Genomic DNA, 26,133 nt, shown 5'->3' on the forward strand with positions numbered 1-26,133 from the left:
TAATGGCCAACAGGGAGATGCCTATGTCTGCCCTCAATGGGCTCCATCACTGAAACCACAGTACTTTTCTCTGTTTGGTAAGATAATACATTATTTTAATTTTTTCTTTGTTCTTGTGATATTTTCCAAATTTTCTGGATAATTAATTTTATTATCTGAAAAAAAATTAAGTGAAAACATCTGTAACAAGTTTGCAAGACAGCCAAGCAGCTGCTATTGGGAACAGAATGAAAAAAATCATAGGGTGAAGGTGGTGGTCATTGGATTGCAAGGTTGATACACATAAAATGCTAGAACTTAACATCTCAGTTAAGTTCTAGAAGGTACCAGAATCTGCCAGGGTTGCATCATTGTTTTAGATCGTTAAGAGTGGAGAACACAAAATGTAACTGACGCTTGATTGGCATGTTGCCTGATGAAATTCAAGATTCACAAAGTCAAGAAAGTTTATTTCAGGGGTGAAAAAAAAAAACCATGTAAGCCATTTATGTGTACCAATAGCTTTGGAATTAACCAAAACCTCATAGGGAAAGCCACAGGAATCAACACAGGCAGCCTAATGAAAACTTCTGCTGAATAGAGAATGTTGACCAGGAACTTAATGAGACATCAGACCGTGTTACAAAGAGAATACAGAGTATCAGTATGGAAAAACTGTTAGTGTTGCATGCATTAATGAGCAACTTATTCTCATTGCATTTGGCGGGAGCACTCTATCTACAGGAGTGACTGAAGCATCAAAGGCAAGGGGAGACAAGTTGAATTTTAGAATAATCAGAGTTCATGAAAAAAAGTGGCAAAACTAACTTTAATGGGACTTTTAAATTAAAGATAATGTGTTCAAATAAGGTGAGTATGAGTTACATTTGTTTTATGTTCCCCTAAAAAAACAGGCACCAAGAAATCGAGGCTGTGATGTATATATTAAATAATAATAATTCGGCAAGGATATGTGAGTTTACTTTAAAAGATAGAAAATAACGGTTTCCAAAGATACATGTACATAAAATTATGTGCAGTAGAGAGAGGAATTTCCTGTAGTACAAGAAAGAACACAATTGTACTTGATGAGACAATAGAGATATTTACTTTAAATCTGATAAGAAATGGGACATTTTTTACAGTATATACTCTGTCACATTCACTATTTGGACAATTTTATGGAAAGCCACTTACTGAAATGTATAAAGAAATTTAAAATTCATTTTAGCAAAAGCATTTTTCTACAAACACCCAAAAAAGAATAAAAACTATGAATATGACTACTCTGTATGTACAAAAATCCTGGCAGCTTAGATTCCAAGTGTATTTCCTTAAATTGTGTTATACTGCAAAACAAAAAAGGAATGGGGTAAGAAAGAACAGATCTGTCCAAGGGAAGAAATAATCTCGGGAAACTGGAAGAACATATTGATCTGCATTTTAAAGTAGCCATCTAAGGGAAACAGATAATTTCATATTTTAATTTTCTTTCTTGCTCATCAAATCTGATATAAATACCATCTCCTGCATGCAGTAATCTCACATCTATAAAATATGCATCCAGCAACATTAAGAGGGAATCTCCAAGAAATTAATGGGAGTGAGAATCTAGAATGTTTTCAAGCTAGAGTGCTTTCCCATGTAGGAGGCACTTGACATAGTCACCTAATTCAGAGGTCATTCCTAATCTGGGCCAGCATGCCCTAGAAGAGGCACTTTGCTGAGCTCAGCCCAACTCCACTGGCCCTCCAGCCCCAGCCCTCCTGGGAGTCCTTTTCTTCTCAGCCTCCTTGATTTTTATTTACAGGACCTAGGGCAATGCCTTTCAAACTTGACTTTAGGTGAAGACAACTTTTTCTCAAGAGGAGCCTTATCTGTTAATTCCTGAATCACTGAAGTACACCTGAGGGGATGGGCAGAGCACAGACCCCAGCCCCTTCCCACTGCCAGAGGTGCCCAGAAGGATTCTAGGTGCACAGCTGGAATGACCTTGGCCTAGGGCAATGAGGTAGACTTGGGAGTCAGTTATTAGCTGTTCCTAATTGACTTGACATTTAGAAGATAGTTTGTAGGATAAGAATAATACATTTTCCCTGACTCCTTAATTCTCGAATGTTCTAAAGTTCTGTAAATCCAGCCAGAGCCCCCAGTTTCTGTCTCTAAACTGTCCACCTTGCTGGCAGTCATTTTGTGTATATCTGACCGGTCACTTCTATCTCCCACCATGGCCATTCCACAACTTCATCCACGGCTGCCTATCAGACAACTGATTTTTCTTCCGGGACCTTGTCTATATAAACAATATGATTTTTAGTGTATTATAAAATGCATGGGCTCATGTGAGGATAATGATTTATCAGTGAAGACTTAGAACAATGGGTAGAGAAAAGGCACTTATTTATCTGTACTTGTTTCTTGTCCCGTCAGTACTGGTGAAAAGTCCTGATCCTGGGTCCAATGTGAGTGTGTCACCTCAAATTAGCATATCAGCATCATTCTGATGGCCCAATCCCACATGATCCAAGAAAAAAAATATCATGGCAGATGGCAGAGGGGATCCTCTTGAGGGGCTGCTTTCCTGATAGTACCCCAGGATAACCCCATGGGCCTCAGTCCCAGAGCTCCTTGGTCACCTGTTGAATCCCTTGTGTGGGGAATGGGATTGAGGGTTGGAGTGTGCCTCAAAGGGGAGAACCTTGGGACCCACAGGAGTCCAATGAGGGCTCATGAGCCCCACCCGGAGAGCACTGCAGCCTCAGCTGTTCCCAGGCATGAGAAGGGTGGCCTCAGACATTTCTGAGGAACTCGCTTCAAAGGGCAGTGAAGTGTTGCCAGGTCCAAGCAAGTACTCGCATGTTCCGGTCTAAGGGAGTACCACCCTCCTCATCCCTTTAAGGCTGTCTGACCCATTTCTGATTTTCTCTCTCAATAATCTAGACCAGGGAAGTCCAAAAGGAGTATAAAGTGAGCCACATATATAACTTTAAACTTACTAGTAGCTGCATTTTAAAAATGTAATAAGAAATAGGTGAAATTACTTCTAATAATATGTTCTATTTAACCCAAGACAGTCAATACTCATTGTCCACTGGTTCTGTATTTGCAAATTCACCTACTCACAAAAATGTGTTTGTAACCACAAAATCAATACTAGTAGCTGCATTTTAAAAATGTAATAAGAAATAGGTGAAATTACTTCTAATAATATGTTCTATTTAACCCAAGACAGTCAATACTCATTGTCCACTGGTTCTGTATTTGCAAATTCACCTACTCACAAAAATGTGTTTGTAACCACAAAATCAATACCTGCAGCACTTCTGTGTTCATTCGCTGACATGCAGGGTGGTGAAAAGCTTGAGTCTCCCAACATGCATGCTCCCAGCTGAGGTCCAGCAAGGTGGCACTCTGCCTCTTGTTTCAATTCTCATAGTGTAAGCAAGCATCCTTTTTAGAGTCTATGGAGTGCCATGTTTTCCACATTTTTGTCCTCCTTTTTAGTCTCCAAGCATAGTGCTGAAGTGCTGTCTGGGATTCCTAAGCCGTGAAGGTTCCTAAGCACAAGAAAGCTGTGATGTGTCTTATGGAGGAAATACGTGTGTTGGAGACACTTGATTCAGGCATGGATTATAGTGCTGTTGGATGTGAGTTCAATATTAATAAATCGACAAGGTAGATTAAATAAGGTGTCTTTAAATAGAAACACAAAAAAGCAAGGTTACACATTGATCAGTTGATGAAAATGTTGTGACAGAGGCTTGCTGTAGGAATCTAGCCTTGTATTTTTTCTTGGAGTGATGGGTAAATATTCATTAATTCAGTGTTCACAGTGACTTGATGGAACATAACTCACTGCCTAGAAAAATGAAAATAGATTGCACCACCACTTCAACAAGTAATTAATACATACAATTATTAATGAGATGTATTACATTGTTTGCACAAGTCTTTAAAACATGATGTGCATTTTGCACCTGGAGCATGTCTCCTGCAAACTGGCCACGTTTAAAATGCTCAGTAGTCACATGGGGTGAGCAGCTACCATACTGGGCAGTAAAGATCTAGCCTAAGACTCCACAAAGGTGTCAAAGCCACTAGGCAGAGCTCCTCGCCCACTGCCAGCCACACAGCTTTCCCTCCACATGGCTCTAGACCTCTTTCTTGCCCTCTCTCCAGGGAAGCTGCCCCCCAGCATTGTCTTTCCCTCCTATATGTTTTGTCTCTCCACCGGCTGTTCACTCTTGGCATATAAATGCACTTGTCTTCCTGGTTTAAAAAACAAAGAAAGAAACAAGGGACTTTACATGTTGCTCCAGCTTTCATGTACACAGCACTTCTTAGCATCATTCCTCTGACGTGCCATTTGTATATCCATCTGTCACCTTCCCTGGATAGCCTTAGGGCAGTGGCGATTCTTCTATTTACATTTCATTCAGTCAGTAAATATTTATTATGTCAAACATCTTCTATGTACCTGGCACCGTCACAGACCCAAAGATACTGTGATGACCAAACCCAGAAGTGTCTGTGCCCTAGCGAAATCTACTGACCAATGGGTGAGTCAGACATTGAAATAAACCCTCAAGTAAATGAATAAGTTCAAGCTGTGATAAGTACTATGAAAGAGCACATGGGATCTGAGAACTTGTAACAAGGACATCTGATCTGGTTTGGGGGATTGGACTCCTCAGAAACTGGAACGTTGAGCTGAATCAGAGTTAATCCACCAGAGTCTAAGACCAACCCACCAAAGTGAAACCTTCAAGAATAAAGAGAGTTTATTTTGTCACTGAATCTCCAGCACTTATATTAGTGCCTGATCCTCAATAAATATTTATGAGCAAATGGATGAACTACGCAAAAAAAGAGAAAACAAAAGACAGAAGAGAGAGAGCATCCTGATGATGCTAGGAAAATAGCATGTGCAAAGATCCTGTGGCAGGAGGCAGCGTGATACATACAAGAGACTCACAGACCAGTGTTGAAGGGCAAAAGAGTAAGAGAGAGGGTGGAATGAGATGAGACGAGGAAGATGGGGAGAAGCATATCATGAATGCATCATGGGCCAGCTTAAAGATCTTATTTTTTCAACTTAAGAGACATTGATTTTTAAGAGGGGAAGAGGAACAAGGAATGGCATGAACAGCGTTGACTTCAGCGTAGAGAATGAGGAGGAGCGCTGGGCAAACCAGACAGTACTGTCAAGAAATAGATGGCCAGATGCAGTGGCCCATGTCTATTATTCCAGCACTTTGGTAGGCCGAGGCAGGTGAATTGCTTAAGGTCAGGAGTTCAGTACCAGCCTGGCCATGATAGTGAAACTCCGTCTCTACTAAAAATACAAAAAAAAAGCAGCCAGGCACGGTGGCATGCACCTGTAATCTTAGCTACTCAGGAGGCTGAAGCAGGAGCATCTCTTGAGCCTGGGAGGTGGAGGTTGCAGTGAGCTGAGATCATGTCACTGCACTCTAGTCTGGGTGACAGAGCAAGATTGTCTCAAAAAAAAAAAAAAAAAGAAAGAAAGAAAAGTAAAAAAAGAAAGAAGAGATAATGACAGTAGCTCCAACTGGGATGGTTGCTGAAAATAGGAGAAAGTGATGAATTTGAGAAATATATAAAAAATAAAACCAACAAGAGTTTGGGAAGTGACCGGCTAAGAGAAGTGGCAGAGAGAGATGTCAAAGATGACCACTTAGTGTCTGGCTTGTGCCAAGCAGATGGATGGTGGGGCATTGTTAGAGAAGATAAAATGGAAAGAAGAACAATAGTTTAAGGGATGACTCATGAGTTCGGTTCTGAACGTGTTGGGTTTCAGATACCTTCGAAACAGTCAGGCAGTAATAACTGTGCTATGAGTTTGGAATTCAGAGAAGTCCAAAGTAAAGATATAAATTCAGAAGCTATGGTGTAAAATCACCATTAAACCCCAGTATCTGGCACGTGGTTGGTGTTTAATAAATATTTGTTTAATGAGTGATTTGGCCAGGGGGAGGGCCTAAGAATGAATTTTATTAGAACATGTGGAGTTCATGGTAACTAGGGATTAATAAAGACAAATAACTAAGTATGCCTCTAAAGTTTTATTTTCCATAGAAGACTAACTATTCAAATAATTAAATAACATTTAATCTTCTCCAAATCCATCACATTATGTTACAGCTTATTTTTAATTCTATTTCTTGGTTTTTAATGGTTTCCAGCATTACATGAGATAAAAGCTACATCGAAGATACAATCTCATTTATTATATATCAGCTTATCCTATCATCTGAGCACTTAGAAAATACTTTTCTCCAGCAATTAATTTTTATTTTTCTCCCTGTTCTTGTGGCACATGTAATTTTCTGTCTATAAAGTTATAAAGTCTGATTATCTTGTGTTCATAAATCAAATTCATGCTCATATACCACCAGAAAGAACATATTCAAATAAAGTGTCTGGAAAAAGTAAAGCCTTAAGAAATGTTTATTAAAAGGAATTGAATCGAGACACCGCAGGTATTTTTCCCCTTTGTTCCATTTACTTGTTTATTCCTTTTTATCCTTGCAGTCTCTTTCCCCTCCCCTCATCAAATAGTCAGTGCGCTTTTAAAAATTCTTGGCACGAATTCCTTTGAAATGTGCATTTGTTGTTTTGTGCGGATTTATTTTTAATTCATATACATGGAAATATGATACATACCTCAAACCGCTTCTCACCGTTTTTAGGGCAACACTATAATTCTAAGGTCGACTCATGTTGCTATATGGAAATTGAATCTGCTGCTTCTAACCATGGCGTGGTTCTCCATGGCTGCTCTCCCACCTTCTACCCATCCTGATGGTGAACATCAGATTGTCTCCACAACCTGTTGCCACCGACTGCATGCAGCCAACACCCTCGCACATGTTCCCTTATGAGCTTACAGCAAGAATGCCGCAAGGACCATCCTAGGGTGGAATGGCTCCACTTAGCTGGACTGAGTGGTGTCACTACCTCCCAGATGTCTGTCCCAATCTATTCTCCCACCAGCAGGCAAAAGGGCACCAAACCTCACACCCTCTCTGACAGAAGGCATCAGCCAGCTCTCTATGGCCAAGTTAATGGGTACAAAGGGATATTTCATCATTGAATTGCATTTCTCTTACTAATAATGCTTTTTGAGCATCTCTTCATATGCTTATTCACACAGAGTGTTTTCTGTAAACTGCCTCTCTTTTTTTTTTTTTAATTGTACTTTAAGCTCTGGGTACATGCACACATCTGCAGGGTTGTTGCATAGGTACACACATGCCATGGTGGTTTGCAGTCTCCATCTCCCCCATCACCTACTACATCAAGTATTTCTCCCAGCATTATCTCTCCCCAGACTCCCTGCCCCCCCGCTCTCCCTCCCCTAGCCCCCTACCCCCAACCTACCCCAGTATGTGATGTTCCCCTCCCTACGCCCATGTTTCTCATTGTTCAACACCCACCTATGAGTGAGAACATGCGGTGTTTGGTTTTCTGTTCTTGTGTCAGTTTGCTAAGAATGATGGTTTCCAGATTCATCCATGTCCCTACAAAGGACACAAACTCATCGTTTTTTACAGCTGCACAATATACCATGTTATATATGTGCCACATTTTCCCTGTTCAGTCTATCATCAATGGGCATTTGGGTTGGTTCCATGTCTTTGCTATTGTGAACAGTTCCACAATGAACACATGTGTGCATGTGTCTTTATAATAGAACAATTTATAATTATTTGGGTATATACCTAGTAATGGGATTGCTGGGTCAAATGGAATTTCTATTTCTAGATCCTTGAGGAATCATCACACTGTCTTCCACAATGGTTGAACTAATTTACACTCCCACCAAATGTAAAATTGCTCCTTTTTCTCCACATCCTCTCCAGCATCTGTTGTCTCCAGATTTTTTAATGATCGCCATTCTAACTGGCGTGAGATGGTGTCTCAATGTGGTAAACTCTCTCTCCTTTACATTGCCCATTTTTCTGGTGGGGTATCTTGTTGTCGATATGCAGCAGCTCCTTGGTATATTCCAGATACCAATCTCTTGTCCGGTTTAGACATTACAAATATCTTACCCCTTTGTGTCACCTGGGATCTACAGGACTATGAATAGTTTATGTTTACCTTATTAGATTTAATAATTCTAGATGTACTATTTTATCTGGAGTTATTAAATCTAATAAGATACACATAAACTTTGCAAACAGTAAAACTTGTATTTTCTGTGATGCTTGTTCCTTCTCTTTAATTAAACTAGTTAAAATAATTGTTGCACCTAAGACTGTCTGACATAGATTAAGCATACAATGCATGCCTTTCTTATCATTGCTGTAGGTAATTTGAGTATATGTTTCTCATATCTCATATGAAATTATTTCACATGACCTAAATAGCATAACTGCCTTATGATATGCCTAAATGATTCAAATTAGGGTCACTGTGCTCTCCTTCTCAGTAAAGATGTTTCAGAGTTACTTAATGATATTATTAGAAGACAAGAAAAACTAAGAGAGACACGGACCACAGTTCACTACACTGACTCTTGTATAATCTTTAAGGACCTGAAGGTTATTTATGCATGACACAGAAATTATAGCATCTCTAAACTTTTAGAAAGACTGGATGCCATATGGAAGAATCTCAGTTTCTCTGGAATTATTTTTGTTGCTTTCCTCTCCCTGTTGTCACACTTCTGTGTCACTTTATAGTGGCCTTCTATTTCCTTACTCTGGATGGTGAGAGTCACTTTCATGTTAAAGAAACTCACAGGTGATGAGATCCTTTCCTCCCCTGGAATCCCCAGCTAAATGCTGTCAGAATTCGATTTCTGGAAGCACAGCCTGCCACGGGGGCCTGAGGTACCTAGAGGAAGCTCTTCCTGGAAGCGTTGCTAGCACTGCCCCGTGCTTCTCGGTCAGGACTCCGAGGTTGTAGCATGCCCTGCTCTGCACCATCTCTATCATGATAGAAACACTTGCAATCACAAGGGAGCTGGGGGAGGTGTCGAACAGAGACCATGACAGACATGCACGCGTTCTTCTGTGAGCCGCAGCAGGAGCATCTCACCCGGGGCCTTCTGACCATCTCACTGCAGGCTCAAACCAGTGCAGGCATAGAACAAAGGGGGTTTTTTAAAAACATTTTTTCAAAGACTTACTTCACTTAATTAAATGTAAATAAGCAAATGAATTGGTTGTGACGTCAATGTCAGGAAATTATTTTGTACCTAGATTTTCTACCTAGATTTCCTATTTTTATAATTCCTGAGACATTCTAATTAAGCATGAGAGTGGTATCTAATATTTATATATATACATATATATATGTATATATATGTATATATACATATATATATACAAAATGTGTGTGTATAATTTTATTGATCATTTCATTTACCCAGAACTGTTTTCTTCTCCATGCTGCTTCCTCACACACACACACACACACACACACACACACACACAAATGTCAAGAGACATCCTAATGTAAATTTTCCCTTTACATTTGGAGAGTGTTATACAGAACTTGAGATTTGCTTGCAGAAATAGCTGAAGAGCTTTCATGCAAATAATAGCTACTTCTTAATACTTTTCCACGCTCTTCATCAATACCATTTTGTCTAACAAATTTTAAACCACAAGATATTATGAAAACAATTCTGTTTTATTCACAGTGATGCAGCGTGATGCCATTCACGTCGGTGAGTTTGTTCCTCAAGGTTGCACATGTAACCATTCCCTTAGAAGTAAGCATGACTTACTTCCTTTTAATCCAAAAGAAAAGAAACTGTTCTGAACAGCTAAATGGGGCATTAGTGCTTTTTAAATGATTTTCAATGTTTTCTTTTTCCAGATCAGAGCACTGTTACCTTATGAATCAAAACATGAAAGAAAGGGTCCAACGTTAGCAGTGAACTTTGTTTTAACACACTGAGTATGTTTTCTTAATGGTTTTGTCAACTTCAGCCATCTGTTGCCAAACTGTGGGACCACATATTCCTCTGTAAGTGAAGGAGCAATACATCTCACCACCGTGTGTGCAAGACCAGCTACCTAAAAATCTGTAAGAATGGGTCAAACTCAAACTGAAGTCAAAAAGCTAACATTGTAGCAACTCTCTTAGAAATGCTTTCGCAAACGTCTTTACAGTACGTTATTTGTACTGCATAATTGGGAATAACCAATGAGATTGAATAGATACATTCAGCATTGTTTAATCTAAATATTCCTTCATGATTGCTTCGGCCTTTTTCTACTCTACAGATGGAATCCTACATTGAGTAATGAACTGAGCCAACGGAGTCTCACCTTCAATACACAAGCTCGTAGTTGGGGGTACCGGAATTCAGTACTTGACCTTAGGAAAAAACTATTGTGAAGACTATGAAATGTAGCTTCATCAGTTCCCACCACCTCTTTAAGAGGAAATGACCTCAACTACTAGCTCATCAGATGAAGTTAACAATTTAACTGTACCACCCACCCTTCTGCAACTTAAGGAGTGTCTTTTTTAAAAGATAAGATGATTTTACGCAATGGAATGCATGAATGGAAGCATTTCTAATAGTGGAGCTTCTTCGTAAAGAATACCATTTGACCCAGCAATCCCATTACTGGGTATATACCCAAAGGATTATACATCGTTCTACTATAAAGACATGAACACATATGTTTACTTCGGTACTGTTCACAATAGCAAAGACTTGGAACCAACCCAAATGCCCACCAGTGATAGACTGGATAAAGAAAATGTGGCCCATATACACCACACATGGAATACTATGCAGCCATAAAAAAGAATGAGTTCATGTCCTTTGCAGGCACATCGATGAAGCTGCAAACCATCATTCTCAAGAAACTAACACAAGAAGAGAAAACCAAGCACCACATGTTCTCACTCATAAGCGGGAGTTGAACAATGAAAACACATGGACACAGGGAGGGGAATATCATACACCAGGACCTGTCGGGGGATGGTGGGCTCAGGGAGGGAGAGCATTAGGAGAAATGCCTAATGTAGATAATGGATTGACAGGTGCAGCAAACCACCATGGCACACATATACCTATGTAACAAAGCTGCACGTTCAGCACATGTACCCCAGAACTTAAAGTCTAGTAAAAAAAAATAATAATAATCAGGATTTCACTCCTTTGCACATGCTCACCCTGGCTGCTTGCTTTGTTAGCAGTTAAATGCTTGGTGCCTCAGAATCAGACTCAACTTTTTAATGCCTTTTCTAGGTCCTCCCCCATGCTCTGCCAAGAGGCCAGATGCCTATCTACTGGTCTTATCACCCATGGCTGTTCTAGAAAATTTATCTCATTGTTTATAAGTTTCTTTACATTTGTGAGTGAAATCACATCAAAGCCTCTATAAAATGGCAACCTTCCAGGATTGAGAAAGAAGGTGCTGGTGCACAGTGTTGGGTGGTGCTTTCTTTAGAAGGGGACAAACCAGCAGGGGCAGGACCAGGGAGAGGCTGGGGAGGTATCCATACCTATGGTGCATAATTTAAGGAGGCACTGGCATTCTCAGTGCCAACTCTACACCTGCACAACCCTGAAACTGAGCGCCTCCTTAAATGCTCCTCACTGCCCTCACCCTGTGGCCTCTCCACCTTTCCTTCTTCTTGCCCCTTTTTTCTGTTCCGTTCTCATCAAATTGGTTTTCCAGGTCATCCAGTTGCAGATCTAGTGGGCGATCCTGATACAAATCATTTAAAAACACTGGATGGCTACTGTAAAAAATTCTTCTGACAAATAAAATAGGCTTCATTGTTTGACTAGAAGACTGGAATTTTTACTTATATGCATTCTTCCTAAAAACTTTAGGAAAAGTTGACTGATTTTTATCAATTTTTGCAGCCTTCAAAATCACTTCAGAGAGGCTTTTGTTCGGTTTCCACGTCTGTATGTGTCACCACCTTAAATAAAACAACAGAAAAAAAGATGCCCAGTGGTCACAGGTCTGTGACGGCCTAGGAGGTCATGCTCAGTCTGGTGCTGTTCAACTGCTGCTTGGAGGTGGGGCTGGAGTGAGAGGACGCCATGTCGAAGCCACGTGGGCCAGGCAGCCGGTGTCATCCAGGCTCTGTGTCCACACAGTCTTCAAAGCTGGGGAGGTTCGCTGGAGGTGAACGGTGACTGTTCTTAATGCCTAGCAAAATCTCTGGGACTTCTCTCATGAGTGTTAGCCATTCTGTTTTCATCCACAGATCCAGTCCTTCTGGCCTCTGTGTGCCCAGGAGGCTGGCCTCTCTGCACAGCAACTTCCCTGCTCTTGGCCATAACATGGGTTCAGCCAATGGAAGGTCAGAGCGTGGGATGAGAAAAAGATTAGGTTTTTCTTCCACAGCTCCTTGTTTCAGTCATACTCTGACTATGGATACCTCCTGCTTCAGTGACAGCCCCTGTCAGGTGGTCCCTCCAGGACTCCAGGCCTCCTGGGCGCCAATCAAATGGTTTTCTCTCCTCACTGCTTCAGGCCTCCAGGTGGTAACAACATCCTGCTGATGCTAGCTCCTTGAGGATCTCACCATGCCGGGTTAAGTTCCTTCATCCTGCCTACACTTCTGTAAATAGTCACTTTTGGGTTAAACTTTTTTGAATAGAATTCCCTTTCTTGCTGGAAGCCCAACTGATAGATAAGATGACATCTATTTTTTAATAGCTCTATAGAATAAATTGTCTTAATTTCTCACTAGAAAAAAAAGAAACCAAAACACTAATCTGAGTTCACCTTCTGAAATGTAGGAATTCAGCAAAGAAAGGAAATGTAAATCTAAGAAAGGAGCTCTCTTAGTCACGAGTCTCCAGAGAAACAGAACCAGGATGTATATGTGTGTGTATACACACGCGCGCGCGCACACACACACACACACACACGCAGAGTGAGCCAGAGAGAGAGAAATTTATTATAAGGAATAGGCTCACATAATTATGGAAGCTGACAAGCCCACCATCTGCAGTGTGGGTCAAACACACTGGAGATCCAGGAGAGCTGGTGGTGCACAGAAAGTCCAAAGGCAGCCTGCTGGAGAAGTCCCTCTGCCTGGGAGAGGCAGGTCTTGTTCTATTCAGGACCGTAGCTGGTTGAATGAGTCTCACCCCTACTATGAAGGGCACCCTGCTGGACCTAACGTTCACTGAATTAAATGATAATCTCATTCAAAAAGTACCCTCTAAGTAGACACATAAAATTAACCATCTCCGGAACCTAGATAATCCAATAACTATATAGAGTCCTTCAATGATCCAAGGTAACTGAACTGATAAAAAAAACTATTTTTAGTGTTGTTACGCTATATCGCATCCTAAATTTAGCTAGCAGTTTCCTCTGCTTTTGATCACATGGGGGACACATTTTTTTCCTTGATCATTTCATTCACCAAGACCTATGGAAGTGTTTTCTTGCTCATCTGAGTACAATGAAACACAAACATAAACACCAAAAAATACCTTCACTGTTTTACATTTGTGCCACTTAAAGCTCAAGCCAAGTCCCTCTTGATGTTCATGAGTGCCTGGCTCTGGAGTTTAGCGTCATTGTCCTTGCAGACGCAATAGACAACGCAGGACACGCAGCACGTGTGAGTGTCAGCGCCCAGTCCCTGCAAGGCTCCATTCAGTGAGGTTTGGGGTAGGTGAAATGTGCACTCTGAAACTCACTAACCATCAGGACAAACATGTATTTTATACTCTAAGTTTATTTTTCGGATGAGGTCCAATGCTTTTAATCTTTGTAATTAGAGAGGCAAGAACGTATTTTTAATCATCTGAGTCAAATTTCCTTTTATTTCATAGGCAGAAAATGACAATTCCCCCAAATCTGCATAGACAAAGAAACTAATCACTCATGTAGAAAACTACATTATGGAACTCTAGAGGCTGTGCAAGGGGTTGGTGGGTGATGAGCATCTTCATTTACGGGAGATAAAATGGTTCTCAATTTTATTTTTATAGTATTTTTTTTGAAGTAGAACGAGCTAGTTTATTTTTATCAAAGTACCAATGACAAACGAGGTGTGAATCCATAGAGATCCCCCACCCCTGACAAAATGTGTACATTGATTTCCGTGTCATCAGGTAGTGCTCAACATAAAACATTTATTCGTTCATTTCATTGGTTCTCATTTCATTTTTGGCAGGAATGAGATTATCAGTAGAAATTCTTTTCTCCCCAGTTATAACTTTAGTGAATAGGTCTTTCACAAGTAGGGAAAAAGCATGGATACAGTTTGGAAAGAAAACTTAGTGGTATTTATAAAAGAAATTTAATCAAAGACAACTTTGTTTATCAAGTATCTAGTAAATAATCGTAGTAACAGTAATCAAGTAATTTATTCTATCATGTAGGAAATCATGACTGTTTACATTAAAATTTTTATTCTGAGTTATTTTCAATGTAGAATTATGCTTACATTTTGACTTACTTTTATTTTCCAATTAGATATGTGATTGGACATTGCTATAATAGTATATTTGATGTCCATATGGTAGGACTATTTTATGAGAAGTTCATTTTACAATACTCTAATTTTGATACATCACTAATTAAAGCTAGTTTGGCTAAGATTTGTGAGTCGTTACTATGTTCTGTTTTATTTAAATGTAATGAGGTGCTTATTTGTGTTTTTAAATATTGTTTTATTATTGCCAGTTAGAAGTAGTCTTTTTTTTGGGGGGGGGGTGCAGAAAAAAATTCAGAGATCTATTTTGGTCTTTGAGAACAACTAGCCTGTTAAACTTCCAGTTCACCTTCGACTTTATTTTGGTTCTGTGTTTACAGATTAGAATACATCATTGCTTTGGAACGGAAGTACACAATTTGGATGCAAAACATGATTCAGGAAAGACCATAAAACTCAACTCTCCATTGGGAAAGATAAACTCCTTGTCTCCACAAAAAGTATGTATTAATGCCATTGTTCAGTTTTAAAGAAGGAAAATATAGAATTTTCTAAATCTATTTTTGACAAAAGAGGAAGAAAAGTATAATACAAAGGACAGTAGGAATCAACTCAGAAGTCCTCAGGGCTGTTTCTGATACTAACATGTACGATGGTAAAGCCTACTTCTCTCCGGGCTCTCGGTTCCTCATTTGTAAAATAAGAGAATTGGACTAGAGAGAGATCTGAACGTTGTTTTTTCTCTTTCATAGTTCAATGTTTGTGAACCCCCTCATTCCTCAAAGTTCTTTCAGTATCCTTATGGCAGCAGTTCTCAACGAGTAGCCCAGAGAGTTCCAGAGATTGAGATTTTTGGGGGCGTGGTCTGTGAGGTGAAAATTATTTTTGTAATAATAGTAATCGAAGATGTTGTAGGCCAGGCCTGGTGGCTCATGCCTGCAATTTCAGCAACATGGCAAAACCCTGATTCTACAAAAAACATAAATACATAAAATAAAAATTGTATATTTTAGATGTACAACATGATGTGTGTGTATGTTCTTTTTTATGACCGAGTATTACTCTGTCACATAGGCTGGAGTACAGTGGCGTGATCTCAGCTTACTGCAACCTCCACCTCCCAGGTTCAAGCAATTCTCCTGCCTCAGCCTCCCGAGTAGCTAGGACTACAGGCATGCATCACCATGCCCAGATAAGGTTCTCAATTTTAAAAGAATATCTACATATGAATAGAAATCTCTTCCCTAATGTTTTTCCACAGTGGCATCCTCTGTTTTAATAGGATTCTGAATACAGTGCGAGGCGTCCTATGGTTTTCCATAGCAAAGCATTGCTGTCATGAGTGGCAAAGCATTTCTTCCACTGAAATGGAATTGATGTTGGCATACTATTTTCTATTAAGAAATTGCTTATTATGTTTATTATACTAGCCCTTTTATATGCACAGGAGGAGAGGCAGGAATATTTTACAGTTACTCTCTGGGGCTCCACAGCCACAGAGGGTGTTTCACGGTGTAGGGCAGGCAGTGTCTTAGTGTTCCTCCTCTCCAGTGGGGCAACTAACCGTCTGTGAAAACACCAATGGATAACACAAATGGTAATGCACTGATGAGTTACCAGTTTGAAAGATACGGACCTCTTCACATTGACAAGGCTCAAACTTCCCATGCCAATTCATCTGCCTCTTCCCTGCACTGAACACCAGAGAAAAGGCACTGCTGAGACCAATAAAATGTCCAGTGTCTTTTCCCCAGGACAGAAGTCCTGCTTGCCTCACATTTTTAAAACAAAAAAGAGGTTGCATCAGAAAGATATGCTACAGATGGGGCATGATCACTCATGCCTGTAATCCCAGCACTTTGGGAGGCAGAGGCAGGCGGATCATTTGAGGTCAGGAGTTTTGAGACCAGCCTGGTCAACGTGGTGAAATCCCATCTCTACTAAAAATAAAAATTAAAAAAAAGAAAATAGCCAGCGTGGTAGCACACTCTTGTAATCCCAGCTACTTGGGAAGCTGAGGCACAAGAACTGCTTGAACCTGGGAGAAGGAGGTTGCAGTGAGCCAAGATTGTGCCACTGCACTCCAAACTGAGCGACAGAGTAAAACTCTGCCTCAAAAAAAAAAAAAGAGAGAGAGAGATGCTCCAAATATAAAATGCCACAGCGACTGTAGAAAACAGTATAGTACATCCTCAAAAAATTAAACATAGATTTACTGTATGATCCAGTCTTTTCACTTCTGGGTATATACACAAAAGAATTGAAAGCAAGGTCTCTAAGAGATACTTGTACACCAGTGTTCCCAGCAGCATTACTATTCATAACAGTGTCCATCAGTGGATGAATGGCTATACAGAATTTGGCGTATACTCAGGATGCAATTATTATTCCTGCCTTAAAGAAAAGGAAATTTTGACCCATGTTACGACATGGATGAACCTTGAAGACATTATGCTATGCGACATAAGCGAGACACAAAAGGGTAAATATTCTATAATTCTATTATGTGAAGTACCTAGAGTGGTCAAATTCACAGAGACAGAAAACAGAATGGTGGTTACCAGGGCCTGGAGGCAGAGGGTAAGAAATGGGGCATTAGCATTTAATGGGTACAGAGTTTCGGTTTGGAATGATGAAAAGTTCTGGAAATGGATGGTGGTGATGGTGGCACAACATGATGAACACACTTAATACCACTAAATAGTGCAGTCAAAAATGGCTAAAATGGGAATTTTTGTCTATTTTAGCAGGATTTAAAAAAAAGATATGCTCCCAGGGAACCCTCATTCCTGCCCATACAGAGAAGCTGCTAGCTGTATTACTTCCCCAAAGTTAAATATCTAAAAATTTTGAAACTGGGCTCCATAAGGCCCCCACGTTGAGGGGCTATGTTTCATTGAAGCATACTAGAGTTATTTGTAAAATAACTATATAGTATTCATTCTAATCCGTGATATGATTTTAATCATCCTCAATGAATTCTATTGGTGCCCTCGTGAAATCTCAAGTAGAGACTCTCCCAGCACGGTCAGGGGAAGATGAGGACAGGTCAACCCTGATGATTGTTGCGCTCAAGATTCTGGACCCAGGTCTGACAGTCCAGAGTTGTACCCTCTAGAGAAAGATGCCCTGGAGGCATTTACTTCTGTCCATGCATGCTATACATTTCAACAGTAACTAGCCCAAAAGGAAAGCATTAGAGATTGATACTAAACTTTTAAAAGTTAACACAACATAATAGCATAGCTGCCTTATATAGTCTTATTTTGTAAGTACTGTAGTTCCATTAAAAATCTTGGCAAGATTCAGAAATCTTATTCTTGTGTTTGGGTTCACTGGCACCAGAGACAATAGCCATGTGCATGCATGCATGCTTCAGCAGATACAAAGAAAAGATGGGGTTGGTCTCTCAGTGGCCTGTTTATACAATGAAGCAAACACCAGAAGCCAAGAAATAATTGTCCTTGTGCTCCAAATACTATCATAATTAGCCATAGCAAATCCGAGAACCACATCCTTCAGTTGTGTCCAATTCAGCTGCCTGCTTACAGACATACTTTATCAGTTCCCTAAGACAAACTTTCTTGCTATCTGAAGTGTCAGGATTCTTAACACAAGAAACTACTGGTTAGGAATCTTCTAGTAATAACATAATATTATGAAAAATGTTATGTAGCAGGTGGGAAAGAAAATCATGTCAGGCAAAATGCATGTTACCTCTCTCTTATCAATGGTTTATGGATGGAATCCAGTAAATGACTGACTGATACAATTCTGAGATTTTTATTTTCCACTTCACCTGAGGTCAGGAGTTCAAGACAGCCTGACCAATGTGGTGAAATCCCGTCTTAACTAAAAATACAAAAATTAGCCAGGCGTGGTGGCAGGTGCCTGTAATCCCAGCTACTCGGGAGGCTGAGGCAGGAGAATTGCTTGACCCTGGGAGACAGAGGTTGCAGTGAGCCGAGATCACGCCACTGCACTCCAGCCTGGGCAACAGAGCAAGACTCTGGCTCAAACAACAACAACAAAAAAAAACCAAACTTTTTCATATCCTGATTTCTTAGAGGCTTAATTAAATTTCCTTCTGGTCCTCTAGAATGTGACTATTCCTTTAGGTGAGCTATTCAATCACCTTCTTTTTCATTCCTGCATAATTTGATCTGATTTAAAATTGATTGTCATCTAATTAATCAGACCTAGAGAGTGATTTGAGTCTATCTGTAAACTAAAGCTGCTGAGTTCACCTACTTGGATTCCGTATATCCAGGGATTAATCAAATGGCTTGAGTGTGATAATTTAATTTGCTGATGCTAAGACTAGAAAATTGTTCTCAGTAAGCTGAAATCAGGGTTTGTTTTGTTTTATTCTGTTTTGCTCATATCTCCCTGATAAATTATGTCTTCCAATTTCCCATCCAAAAGGCTGAACCCACTTATTACAATGGATGTCTAGACCAGGGGTGTCCAATCTTTTGGCTTCCCTGGGCCACACTGGAAGAAAAAGAATTTTGTTGGGCCACACATAAAATACACTAACACTAATAATAGCAGATGAACTAAAAAAATATTGTAAGAAAATCTCATAATGCTGACAGTGCAGGGTGGTTCATGCCTGTCATCCCAGCACTTTGGGAGGCCAAAGCAGGTGGATCATCTGAGGTCAGGAGTTCAAGACCAGTCTGGCTAACATGGCAAAATCCCATCTCTACTAAAAATACAAAAATTAGCTGGGCATGGTGGTGTATGCCTGTAATCCCAGCTACTTGGGAGGCTGAGGCAGGAGAATCACTTGAACCTGGGAGGTGGAGGGGCAGAGGTTGCAGTGAGCTGAGTCGTGCCACTGCACTCCAGCCTAGGTGACAGAGTGAGACTTTGTCTCAAATTTTAAAAAGCTCATAATGTTTTAAGACAGTTAGGAATTTGTGTTGGGCCACACTGGAAGCCATCCTGGGCTGCATGCAGCTCACGGGCCATGGGTTGAACGAGCTTGGTCTATACCATCGTAATAGCAGCTAGCCTTGAGCCCCTAGGGGTGTCATCCTGTCACTTCTGAGTTCCTCAAACAGTTATTACCTAAAACCAAAGTATGTTATTGTCATTCATATCAATGGTTTAAAATCCCATTTGGGAAGTTATGCCTTAATGCCATGCTCTGGTTTGCTATCTATGTTTTCTTTGACTTTTTATTTTATCATTTGTTCAAGAATTCCATTTAGAGAATTTGAGCTATAAAATGCAGCATTTCAGAATGACTTCTACACAATGGAAACACTGGATTATTTTACATCAATAGATGGGTATTGGTTACTTTTTGGGCAACGGGCACTGGATGAGGCTCTGAGGATTTATGGAGAGCAAGAACGAACACAGTCCTCAGACCTGTGAGAGACACAACCCTCGGGCCAAGGGCAAAAGATATGCTTAGAGATGAATTCTTTGAAAGGCAGTCAAGAAGGCCCTTTCCCTTTATACAATTTGCATAAAGTTGTAGAAGATACATCATTTCCTTCATCCACAATCCTATATAATCAAAACATCCTAATGAGTGCTAAGGAAATGATAGCCCAATTCTCCGAGTTGTACTTTTCTTCCAAGAATCAATAACCCCTCATTTCTTTCGCTTCACATATTCCAGTCACTCGTTCTATATTCTGGGATTCCTGTTAGAAGAATCAGCATTTTTTCCCATAATTTAGAATATCGAAACCTCCTTTGAATAAGATTTGTGTATAGAAATCTACAGCAAGGCATCTGTGTGTATCTATATACTTCAAGTTATCATAGAGAGGCCATTCTTGTCATTCTCAGGTTGGCCCAACCTGTAGGGACTGAGCCTGGCCCACGGCTCTGATTCAGAGGCCAATGATTTGGGACCCCTGATGGGTCCTCCTGAGCAGCCAAATCTTCTATCATCTTGAGCACATTTGGTGAGTAAAATTGCTCAAGTTCTATGACCACGGTCTGTGCAGAATGACACAAAGAGAAAGAGAGAAAAAAGGGAGACAGAAAGAAAGAGAAAGGAGGCAGGGAGGGAGGCAGGGAGGGAGGGAGGGAGGGAGGGAGGGAGGTAAGGAAGGAAGGAGGGAGGGAGGGAGTCACAGAGTGGCTGATGCCAAAAAGGGAAACCTAAGCAGAAGTAGGTAGACCAGAAGTTCAAAAAATGTGACTGCGGGAAAGGTGCAGAATTACTGCTGCCAGAAGACGGCAGAAGCCTTGATCCTTCTCCACCACCTCATCCTACTGAAGTTCATGATGACAGGGTCACTAGCAAATCTCTTCCTAGCAACAGTTTCCTGCTGGCCATGAAGTCATTCATCAGACACCTGTTAAATACCTTCTAAGCCCAGGTGTGGTGTCAAGCACTTCGATCCTTACTCCTTAATCCTCACAACAGCTCTATGGGGTAGACGGGACCATGCAGTCCTGTGCTTGCCACAGAGGAAATGCTTGACAAATATTTGTTCAGACATTGTATGTTCTCACTTATAATAAGTGGGAGCTAGCTCTGGGTGTGTGGAGGCATTACAGAGTGATACAACGAACACTGAAGACTCGTGCGGGAGGGGTAAACAGCTACATATTGGGTACAATATACACTACTCCTGTGACGGGGGCACTAAACTTTCAGACTTCACCACTACACAATTCATCCATGTAATTAAAAACCACTTGTACCCGCAAAGCTACTGAAATTTTAAAATATATAAAAAATAAAAATATTTGTTGAATAAGTAGTTTCAATAGAATAGAAAACATGCTGTGATGGAGTACACTGGGGGTTCCATGGAAACTACTAAGAGGAGTATCAGAGTACTCCTATCAGAGGGCACAAATTATTTTACCTCCCTCTTCCCAGTGTCTATCACAGAGGGCAGCAGCCAGTGCTTGTTGAATGAATGAGTGAGTGTATGGATAAATTAAAACTAAGAAAAGCTACCCATAGATAGGCGAATCAGAGTCTGTTTCAGAGCTTTACTTGGGAGTTTATAATTACAAAAATTCTTTCTTTAAGGCAGATTTCAACTCTGATTATATTGCCATAGCTGTGCCTGAATAAAACATTACAAATTCATTCTTCTTAAAAACAAATTTGAATCTAATCTGTTAAACAGAACAAGCTTTCAGCAGATTTTTTCTCTTCTCCCCTGCTGCTCTATATCCTGTGTCCACAAACAATGGATGAAAAGGGGGGAAATTCAGTTTAAAATATTTTCCTTGTGCAGAAGAAAAAAAAGCCAAAAAGGAAACTTCATGTTTTTTGCCCGACTCATTCTGGGGAGAGTTGATGGAATTGGCTATTTTTGCATTTATATACTCACTGCCTTATGTTTCTTGATAGTTTGTATCCCCCTCCCATCGGAATCATCACAAAGTTCTTTACCAATTATACAGCAAAGAAATTATATCATTATATAATGTCACAGATTGTGACAATTCAATGTTAAGTAGCAGCCTGACATACTGAAAAGTATAACAGGAAGGAAAAACATTAACGAATGAGCTCATCTAGCTTATTATAGGAAGCAGGGCTTCGAAGTTCCCATTCGGTAGCAACAGCAGCAGCAAACATCAGCTAAGAGAGAGGGATGGATGGATCGAGCACACGCACAGCAAACAGGAACTCTAAAAGCTGCAGGCTGTGGGCAAAATGAAGTTCCACTTTCTTTGTAGCTGACTCAGTCCAGCATGGACTCAGCCTTCCCCTCAAAAGTCCTCTGAGGTCATCGGACTCTGTTAATTTTCTCCTAACATTCCGTTAATGAATCAGAGGCAGGCAAGAAGTCAAATCTGTAGAATTTGTTATGAAACTGTTACCTGCTGATGGTGATGGTGCAGCCTTCCTTGCTCACTGTTCACATGGTTTCTGGCATTTGAAATCAGGGAAATGTGCTCATCAGTGTGGAATTTTTTTATTTCCATACGTGGCTGATTTGCAAGGGGCAGGGGAAGCCCATTCTATTACAGAAGTATATTCTGCAAAATACATCTGATGTATTTCACAGACACGTTTTACCCTTTAATGTTTGGTGATCTTTGATTTGCTACCTGAATTCTATCAACTTCTAACACAGACTTTGGTCTCTTCTGTGACACTGCCTCCACATGTTTGTATGAAACAGTTAAAGAGACTGTATCTAGAAGGAAGACAGCCAAAGCTTCTGAGCACAGAAAGCCAGATTCTCTGCAATAAGCCAGATTTGGGGCCAGATATTTTCCATTCAAAACCATGAACCAGGGGGAGGAAAAAAAAAAAAACCCTGAGATTTCAAGAGATTAAGTCAACATTTCACAAACTATGGTTCATAGACTTCATGAATCAGAATCACCAGGAAAACTTGTAAAATGAAGTTCTCTGGGCCTCACCATAAAACCACTTAATCAGAATATCTAGGCTAGCATCCTGGAATATGATTTTAGCAAGTCCAGGTGGTTCTCACGTACCAAGGTGTTGGATAAGCAATGTACCCAGGGTCATCCTGCTAGGAAGGGGTGAAGACGGGATTCCCACTCAGGTTTCTGGTCTCCAAAGCCTGTATTTTTGCTGTTTCCGAGCTCCCTTCTAACATTCTAACATGTTACGAATATAAACAACTTAAAATATCATAGTAATAATAATAATAGTTTTTATTGACTGCTCAGTGTGGCAGGCCAAAGAATACCTAACACGCACTATCCCAGTGAGCCTCACCACACCCTAATGGGGCCAGTATTATTACTTCATTATCACCTATTTTTCATACGTGAAAACAGGTTGGAGAAGTTATTTTAATCCTTAGCTGTCTGTAGCAAACATAGTGTTAAAAATTACTTTCAGGAGACTGTTAGATTTAGCCAAAACAAAGGATTTCTGTACAAATGAAGCTGTAAGACAAATGCCTCTGTTCACTCTCCCGAATAGACAGCCCCTCTTAAACCCAGACAGTGTGGAAATTCTGGAGACTGCATTGGTCTTACTGGAAAACCTACATCACCATTATTCAGTGCTGCTTCACCCATGGAACAGCCATTTCTTTTTAGCATAATTTATTTCATTTCAATTCCATCAAATGCTTGTGGTGCACCCAATCTGTAACAGGCATGTGCTGAGCCTGTAGGAGATGGGAAGGCAAATTAGAACTTTGCACTCCTAAATCTCACCACCTAAGGAGATAGGGAAATACAGGCTGTAAGTAGTATAATCAAGATCACAAAACACAAGAAAAGAACAAAGTGGGAATGGCTAATTTTAACCAGAACAGGAGCTCACAGTCCTAACCACTGTATCTACCTATTAACAAATGACCATGAGGTCAATGGAGGAAGGAAAAAGGAGAAAAGTTTATTTTCTGAGTAGTAACCTGCAGACTGGGGAAACGTACCTTCCAGGGAAATCAAAAACACTTCTCCAAAGAGAAGAAAACAGTGACATTTAAGCCTTCCAGGGTCTGTCTTACATGCATATTTATCAGGTTTGGGGAATGCCTATGAATATTTATGGAGGAAGTAAAGTATGCATAGTGAGTTAACATATATGTAACATATATTTCATGTTCATTTTGGGGCAGGCTTTTAACATTAAAATGAGGTGGAATTCTGCTCATTTGTGTCAGAAAGTGAACTACAGCACACAAAGACACTTTGTGCACAGTTGGTAAGCTGCTGGAACCATGTAGCTGCTTATCAGGAAAGAATATTGGTAAGGGCGTTCTCCCACCCAATCGGTGCTGTTGGCAGGACCCCTGAGGTAGGGGTGTCAGTTAGGCAATGTTTTCCTAGAAGAAGTTTCTGCCTAACTGTAGGAGCCACGCACAGTGGCTCATGCCTGTAATCCCCTAACTTTGGGAGGCCAAGGTGGGCAGATCACTTGAGGCCAGGAGTTTGAGACCAGCCTGGCCAACATGGCCCAAAATACAAAAAATTGGGCTGGCATGGTAGCATGCCTTCTGAGTAATCCCAGCTAATCGGGAGGTTGAGGCAGGAGAATCATTTGAACCCAGGAGAAGGTTGCAATGAGCTGAGATCATACCACTGCCCTCCAGCTTGGGCGACAGAGCCAGACTCCATCTCAAAAAAAAAAGAGAGAGAGAAAAGAAGGAGTTTCTGCCTAACTGTAGGAAGAAAGCCTATGGCAATCAACAAACCTTGTGGTAGTTAACAAGGTGGGAGTATGTGACAAAACCCTTCTCCCTGCTGTGGCCACTTAATTTCCCCTTGAGAGGCTCATGATAGCCACAGAGAGTCTGCCTCGCCTGCCGGCTGGCGTACATACTAACATACCTTTCTCACCACCATTATCACTCCCCTAAGGCTCTCTGGGAAGATGACTACTGACCAGCTATCAGGAAGGGCAAGTGGCGGTTGCCCAAGACCATGGGAGAAGGCTGAGAGTGCACTGGGAGTGCTCCTGTGGGGAGCTGTGCACGAACCTCTGCCCAGCTCAGAAGGGCAGTCTCCCACCCCTTTCCTGGAGGACTCTGACTCCCATTTGAGAAAAACTGCAACATGTGATACCATTCCTCTATTTCCAACAAATATCACAATTACTACATAAACGTAAAGCTTAAGTGACTGCCCATGCATCAGAATAAGCCAGTCTGCATTATCTATATTTGCAATGTGAAATAAAAATGCAGGAGGCCACCATCTCAGACTAAACTCCTGCCCTAGGCCACAGTAGACCAGACTACATCAAAATGGAGTCACCCTGGCTAAAGTACCATGTCATCAAACCCAAACTAAGTCGTTAACTGACCTTCCTGACCTTCTGAGAAAGGAAGATTGAGAGCAAGAGAGAGAATGAGAGAGAGAATTTCCCAAACAGGCCAGTTTACAGCTTCAATCAGCATGATTATGTGGTTTCTCTGCTTTACCCTTACACAATAAAAGGAAGCTTGAAGTAGCCTGATGTTAACTAATCAGTTACTTTTCTATTCTTCCGTCCCCCTGTCCCTGCCTTCCAAGAAAAATAACTTTGAAAGGACTAATGTATTCTTTTATTCTTTGTTCTTTGCTTCTGCTTTCTTTAGCTCTCCGCTGTTAATAAAGCCAATCTCTGCTCAGCTCATCAGAACTCATTCTATTTTATGGGATGAAGTACTGCCTGATTGTAGAATTGCAATGAAGACAATTGAAATCTTTAAATTTGTTGTAATTTTATCCTTTGACAGCAACATATAGAATGCTACTTATATACCTAAATTTTAAAAGTGTCATGTCTGACTTTGAACACTAGTAGATAGTATCCCAAGTTTCCATTACAGAGAAATAACCTCTCAATGTTCTTATGTAACCCATTTTGTTACAATAAAGAAAAAAATGTTGGTTTAAAAAAATGCTTCTCTTATCAGTCCTAGCTCACTGTGAACAGGCCATATGATAAGACACCATTTTTGGCTGTTGGCATTTCTTAAGACCTTTGCTTTATCTTCCTTTCACTATTCCCTTCTTTCTTTTGTGTCTTCTGCCCAGGGTTTATGGCAGGGAACACCACCAAGATAAATGAGCAGGGGATCTGGAATCTTCTTCCAGAACCTACTGATTTCTACCTGCTCACCACCTCGAACCCCTAGGCTCAAAGTTATCCTCCTGCCTTAGCCTCCTGAGTAGCTGGGACTACAGGTGTGCACCAACATTCCTGGCTAACCAAAAAAAAAAAGGGGGGGGTCTCATTATGTTGCCCAGGCTGGTCTCAAACTGCTGGCTCAAGTGATCCTCCCACCTCAGACTCTGGAGTAGCTGGGACAAGCCATCACACCTGGCCAA

Source organism: Saimiri boliviensis, chromosome 16, assembly GCF_048565385.1.
Source record: "Saimiri boliviensis isolate mSaiBol1 chromosome 16, mSaiBol1.pri, whole genome shotgun sequence".
NCBI lineage: Eukaryota > Metazoa > Chordata > Mammalia > Primates > Cebidae > Saimiri > Saimiri boliviensis.